We start from the raw sequence: 6346 nt of genomic DNA, 5'->3' as shown, positions 1-6346 counted from the left end.
AGGTGCTGCAAGATTCCGGTTCATTATGGTGTTGTGCATTACCAGGTGGGTCCTTGGTGACTGCAGTCCTAATTGCCTTCAGATCATTATACAACTGTATTGGCATTGGCATTTCTCAGATATAATTAAATTATACTAAAAATATGATTTACTACCATAAACATTTCAAAATCCTTTTCAGTAAAGTTATAATTATTATGTAAACAAATTAGCACTGTCTTTCAATACTATAATATTAATGTAAACTGATTATTACTTAATTTTATTTGTAAGAAATTCTACCAAGGAGTTTTTATCTTAAATAAGCTTTATGTTTCTTTTTGTGTCTGCACTTTGCGACACATGTCACAGACATGTGAATGATATATATGATATATACATCAAACTTTCATAAAATGTCTTTTATCTTTAAAATTGTGCATAAAATTCTGCTGCCTTAGTTTGTATTGGCAACTGTATGCAAATATATTAATTGCATTGTGTTAGTATGTTGATTTACACTATATGCATTTCAAAAACCCAATATTTATTTAAAGGTTCTTTTCTTTGATTGCACAGCTTCATCGTACCACTGTAATTTTTAATTAGCCATTGGTTAAAAAGACACTAGTGGAACCAGATATGAAATAAAGCTGGTTTCACTCACCAATAACATTCCATTGACATGCATAACAGATACAACAGTAATATGGAGCCTGGGCTGCCACACACTCTGTAAGCTTCTTGTGAAATAAATAAATATATTGATCTTTATATTTGCACTAATTTCCCACTTTTCAATAAAGTTATAACACTCCAATATCACAACATGGCCCTTAATTTGGGAACTCTGAGTCAGGTTTTCTGTGTTCTGTAATGCTGATCTGAGTTTGTGTGTGTGTTTGTGTTTTGATGCCAGGACTAAGAAATGTAAATGCCTGAGTTGTTTGTAAGTCGGTGAGTTTCCAACTGTGACAGCTGCACAGGTCAAAACATGGTTCTGTAAAAGCAAGGAGCAAATTACAGACAAAAGCAAAAGATCTTACTTGACTTTATTTATTTGAGTTGATCTTATTTTACAATCACTTGTATCTTCCCCCCCAGCAGTGGAGGTCCTAGCCTGTTTGGTGCCCTGGGTGAACACTCCCTCTGCCCCTATCTTTTGTCTAGGGTTTATTTCTGAGATTTCGCACAACCCAGGATTCAAATCATGAATACATAATGGGCTTGGATTTATAACATAATGAATGAAATGGGCTCTATTTGGAAGCAGCAGGGCCACCTCACCTTTCAACAGGTTGTGTGTGAGACTTTAAATCCTCAAACTGTAAATTATAAATTTTAAATTGTTATTGATCATAAAGTCTATATTTATTTTCGTAAAGTCTATATTTCGTAAAGTCTATATTTATTTTCTTACTCTCTTATATTTATTGTTTGTTTACTTGCACTGCTGTAACTTGAGCCTCGTCGTCTCATCTCTCTATATACTGTACTGTATGTAGCGGAGATGACAATAAAGTTTATTTTGACTTCAGCAGCGAGCAGGCGCACCGAGGGCTCTCACGCTCACTTTATAGAATTTCAAAAAAGACATCGCTATAAATTTTATGTCTGTATCATAATGTCTGGAGTTTTCGTGTTTGTTGGTTTGTCCTCCTTGTGCTGCAAGCAGCAGGTGCATCGGCAAAAAAAATAAAATAAAATAAAATGTTGCCCCGACATCATGCCAGCGCATATAGGGCTTTGGAGTTGACGTCACGCCGCAGTGCACTGTGGGATCGCGGCGCCATGACAGTAGGCCAGAAAGCAAAACAAGCACACAGTCTTGGAGTGTGTGAATCGGGACTGCCAGAACCATGCTCAAAATCAGCGCAAAAGACAAAGGGCTTTATCGCGACCGATTGCGCCCAGACGCCAAGAGACGGTACTTTGAAAAAATTGCGTGCATCGGTAATGTGGACCCGTATGAAATAAGGAAGTGGAGTGGAAACCCAGACGACCTACCGCCTTTGTCCTATCCCGATATCTTCGCATACCTTGTCTGTGGAGTCAGCGCATACACAGCAAACCAAAAATAAGAATTATAAATCCCTGGAGGCTCACATCCAATTCACAAACGGCTGGGCGCAAGATTTGTCTATCTTTAATCCTCCACGCTGCGAGTACGTTGTCGTTAAGACATAGGTAAGTCGGTTTGAACTTGATAACTTTCTAAACAACTTCCTTGTTACAGTTTTTGATTTGCACGTACAGCCAACCCATCTATATTAGCCTTGGTTCATTACAGACCTTTTATTAAAAGTGTTTTTTGTGTGTTTCAGGTACTGCACTCACAACGACTGAATGAAACTGCATTACAGCCATGGGTCATTGTGAGCACCAATGGGAGGGTTGAGGCTGCTCACTGCACATGCATGGCCGGAGTTGCAGAGACCTGCACCCATGTCGCTGCTCTTTTGTTTAAAGTCGAGGCTACAGTTCGTATCAGAGGCACCAGAACTGTAACAGACGAGCCAGCATATTGGGTATTGCCCGGAAATATGACCAAGATACAGCCCGAGGTTGCACATAACATTGACTTCTCCTCAGCAGCTGCCCAAAAACGTGGTCTTGATGAAAACATAAACACACCCTCCTTTTACCTTTGAGAGGCAAAAGGAGGCGATCGCAAAAAAGGCAGATTCCTATTGCAACGCTGGAGGATTTGTCAGCATTACTGGATACACTACTGTCAGGTACAAACACAAATCTTTGTTACCGGCGCCAACCACTGTGACCTCGTTGTGTGGACACAGAGAGACCTTGCTGTGATACGCATCTTCCCTGATGTGGATTTCTGGGAACCACGTTTAAAGCAAGCACAAGACTTCTTTCTTAAAGTGTGTCTTCCTGAACTTGTTGGGAAATACTTCTCCAAACAACATGCTGCTCTAAATAGCCTGTAATGTTTCATTTTGTGGTTCAAGATTGATGCCAGCTGTGTGTTGCCATGTAAATAGTTTGCATTTCATTTTTATGTACTTGCTAAGTACATGTGATAAGATCAAGAATAAAAAAAAAACATGTATACTATTCTTTTCTGTTTTATTGAAACTACTTCATGCAAAGTACAATTATTTACAATGAACTACACATGCAACACAACAGCTTTATGAATACTCAACAAGAGCAATTTTCATTTGGCCCTGGTTTGACAACCACACTGGGGCACATATTCACCAAAACACAGCAAACCTTAACAATCTTATCAAGCAGTGTTGTGTTTATTTCTGCTCTGCCCTGTTCATTGCACACACAATACTTCGTCTGCCCTTTAGCTTCCGTCCCAGATAGCAAGGAAACATTGAAACAATGTTGAGTCAATATCAGGCGACGTCATTGAAGCAACGTTGAAGTGTGACGTTGACCCAACATCACTCTTGCACCCATTTTTAACGTTGAAACGTCAGGTTTTGATGTTGAATCAATGTTGAAACCTGACATTGATTCGATGTTATATTTTCTAACACTGTTGACATTGAAACAATGTCAGATTCTGATATTGAAACACTGTTGAGATATGGTATTGATTTTCCACCTCTTTCGCACAGTTGCTTTTTATTGAAAAAAAACAAAAAACCAAAAAAGGTCAATAGACATGTATCATTTGCAAAATACTTTATTAAAAGACAAAGTTTCCTATTTACATTTCTATGTTTCACGTCACTTTTTATTATTTACTCCGGGATGGGGATGGATGATGTGCTTCCTGCGCGCCACCCGTACGATCTGGAGCATATCTGAGCCATTTCTGGACTGCTTGAGCAAAGACCAACTCAGACATAGAGTTCGCCCCTACCTGCTGCGCCAGGCCATCTAGGACAAAAAATAGACACACACACAAAAAAAGGGAATTAGAGCACATGAATAAGCTCTTGTTAATTGTCTTCAGCAGGGAGAAAGTATGTAAACTCCTAGGCTGATAAACATGAAAGTCACCAGGCGGAAATCAGCAAACTGCCGCATATGATTCCCAAAGAGCTATAAGCTGAAAATGCGATATGTCTTAGCATGGTGTGCCGTGTATCCTTTAAAAAAAAAAGAAAACATGGGTCCTCGGGCTGTACAAAGTGTACAACCCGAGGACAAAACAAGCCGAAGACCAAAGACTCCATCTCCAGATTAACCGGACATGAAAGTCTTGTTATTAAGAAAGACAAAGTAATATAGCAAAAAACAGACATAGGAAATGTGAAACGCACCCAGCACATCAATTGATCCCTTTATTGTTCACTTTAGGCTCATAAAACTACAATAAATGTTAAAACTTACCAAATATGCATCTGCACGGCGCTGTCTCTTTAAATGCCCTTTTTTGCTTTGTCTGGTCCTTGGTATTTTTTCCCCTGCCCAGTTGAGTACAGACGCCAGCTCCTTTGTAATGGCATAAACCATTACACGGCGGACTCGCACCTCCAGTGTGGTCCAGCAGCACCAATCAACGCAAAGCGTCTCACCTATAGACACATTTTAAGAGATGGAATTAGCGAGTCTCATGTCTTAAATGTGTATGCAAGTGCTTGTGTGTTTACTTCATGTAATTGATGATAGAAACATGTCATTTGGTTTTCCCTAAAGCCTGATTTTCAAGTCATACAAAGAATAAACCAAAGTATTGGCAGTGCAATGTATTTCTATTCCCTTTTGTTGGATATTCACATTTGTTAGTTCTTGTAACTGCTAAAAGTGTTTACTAGTTTTTGCCTGTCACATATATTTGTTATACCATGTAAACTGTGAAATTCCAAGATTTTCAAACTTGCCTTGTAATAGTGGCCTCGCAGAGTCTCTGGAATCTACAGAAAAAAAAATCACAACAAGATGACATTCAGGAGTATAAACTGGTGTTTTGAAGATAAGAGTACAATGACATTGTGATGCAGCTTTAAAGCTTTTTTAAAAGCATACCATCTATAGGGAAGACATCAGACTCTGCATGCTGGCGAGATCGCAAAGCTGTGTCGGTTTGTGCCGGAGTGGCGAAAGGTGCCGGAAGCTGGGTGGGGCATTATGATGGTTGCTATCAGTGGGCTGGGGGGCAGACTGCGGAGTGATGAGGGCTGTTTAGAAAAAGATAATTTTTTAAGTATTTAAGAATACAGACAACTTGTCAAAAAAGTTTCCTCGTGTCAGACACAGATATGTACACAGACACTAGACAGTATTTTATTACCTGGTATTTTCACTCGAGGGGCCTGGGGAAACCGTTTTTTTGCAGGCTTTCCCCACAAAAAAACTCATCCTCTGAGTCCGTATATGTGTACAGGGGATTTGGTCTAAAGAAAATAAATTAAAAACGGTCTTAAGTAATTGTAAATATGCTTTTGGCATATTGTTTCCTAAAGTTAGTTTGATTTCTAACAACACACACAGGAAACAGAGACGTGCAAGAAGGTACAGTATACAATGAATTTTTCAAGTGCACAAGTGTACACGGCTTTGCATTTTTAAAAAGTTTACAAACTTCCACTTTTTGGACTATATTATGTGGCGATATTGCAGTATGCAAGCACCACAGATATGTATAAAAGACAAGATCATAAATTCTTAACAATCAAAGATATGTTTGTGAATAAAAAGGTTTTACTTGTGCTTTCTTTTAAGACTGGTCTGGGTTTCTTCTTCGGACTGAAGGTCAGACGTATCACAGCGTTCACGTGGATATCTCTGAAGACTGCGTTCTGCTTCGTGAAATGTGCCTGGAAATACAAACACAATGTATGGCCAGACATACATTACGTGTGGACAAAAGGTGCAAACGCATAGAAAAATCAGCGGTTTCAAAAATACGCTGGTACGTGTGGACGTAGCCTTATTCATTATTCAAGGCACAAACGGAAAGTCATGTACGCGTGCAACTTAAAGTTAGGTGAGCGTGCAACGTACAGTCACGTGGGCATGCTGCGTGAGCTTTCAAACTGAGTCTAAAGTTTTCGTGTGCGAATTGAAGCGAGTGCTCTCCAATCATCAAAAGTAACAAAGTCATTGAACACGTTTATACAGTTAACTTTACGTTTATCAATCATATATCACAGATTTAGAATTTTTTGTAGTACTAAGCAACTATATACAGAGCGAAAGTCTGGGTCAAGCGCCGAGGCGACGGCAAGAACAAAGGAAACCTCGAAGCGTTAAAGCTAGCTTTGTAAGGGAATATAACGAAGAAATTATGAAACAAAAATGTTTTCTTTGTTGATATACTTTGTTCGCAGTGCAATTTATTTGTTGCCGGATTGTAAGAAGTAGACACAATTTAAATAACAGTAAAAAAAAAACTCGTTAATGTACAACATTAACAAGTTTTTTTTTACTGTTATTCAAATGC

General features: G+C 38.9%; 1 long non-coding RNA gene across 1 annotated transcript; it reads right to left on the bottom strand.

Annotated features, from left to right (window-relative positions):
• Positions 1-3624: 3624 nt before the first annotated feature.
• LOC135933511 (uncharacterized) lies at positions 3625-4640 on the bottom strand. The gene is made up of 2 exons (XR_010573779.1): positions 4294-4640; positions 3625-3837 (listed from the first exon to the last, which is right to left on the bottom strand). It is a non-coding gene; the product is annotated as an uncharacterized LOC135933511 (long non-coding RNA).
• Positions 4641-6346: the final 1706 nt, after the last annotated feature.

This window comes from Pelmatolapia mariae, linkage group LG22 (genome assembly GCF_036321145.2).
Source record: "Pelmatolapia mariae isolate MD_Pm_ZW linkage group LG22, Pm_UMD_F_2, whole genome shotgun sequence".
NCBI lineage: Eukaryota > Metazoa > Chordata > Actinopteri > Cichliformes > Cichlidae > Pelmatolapia > Pelmatolapia mariae.
Note: the sequence above shows the minus strand (reverse complement) of the source record. Positions and strands in the feature narration are given on the sequence as shown.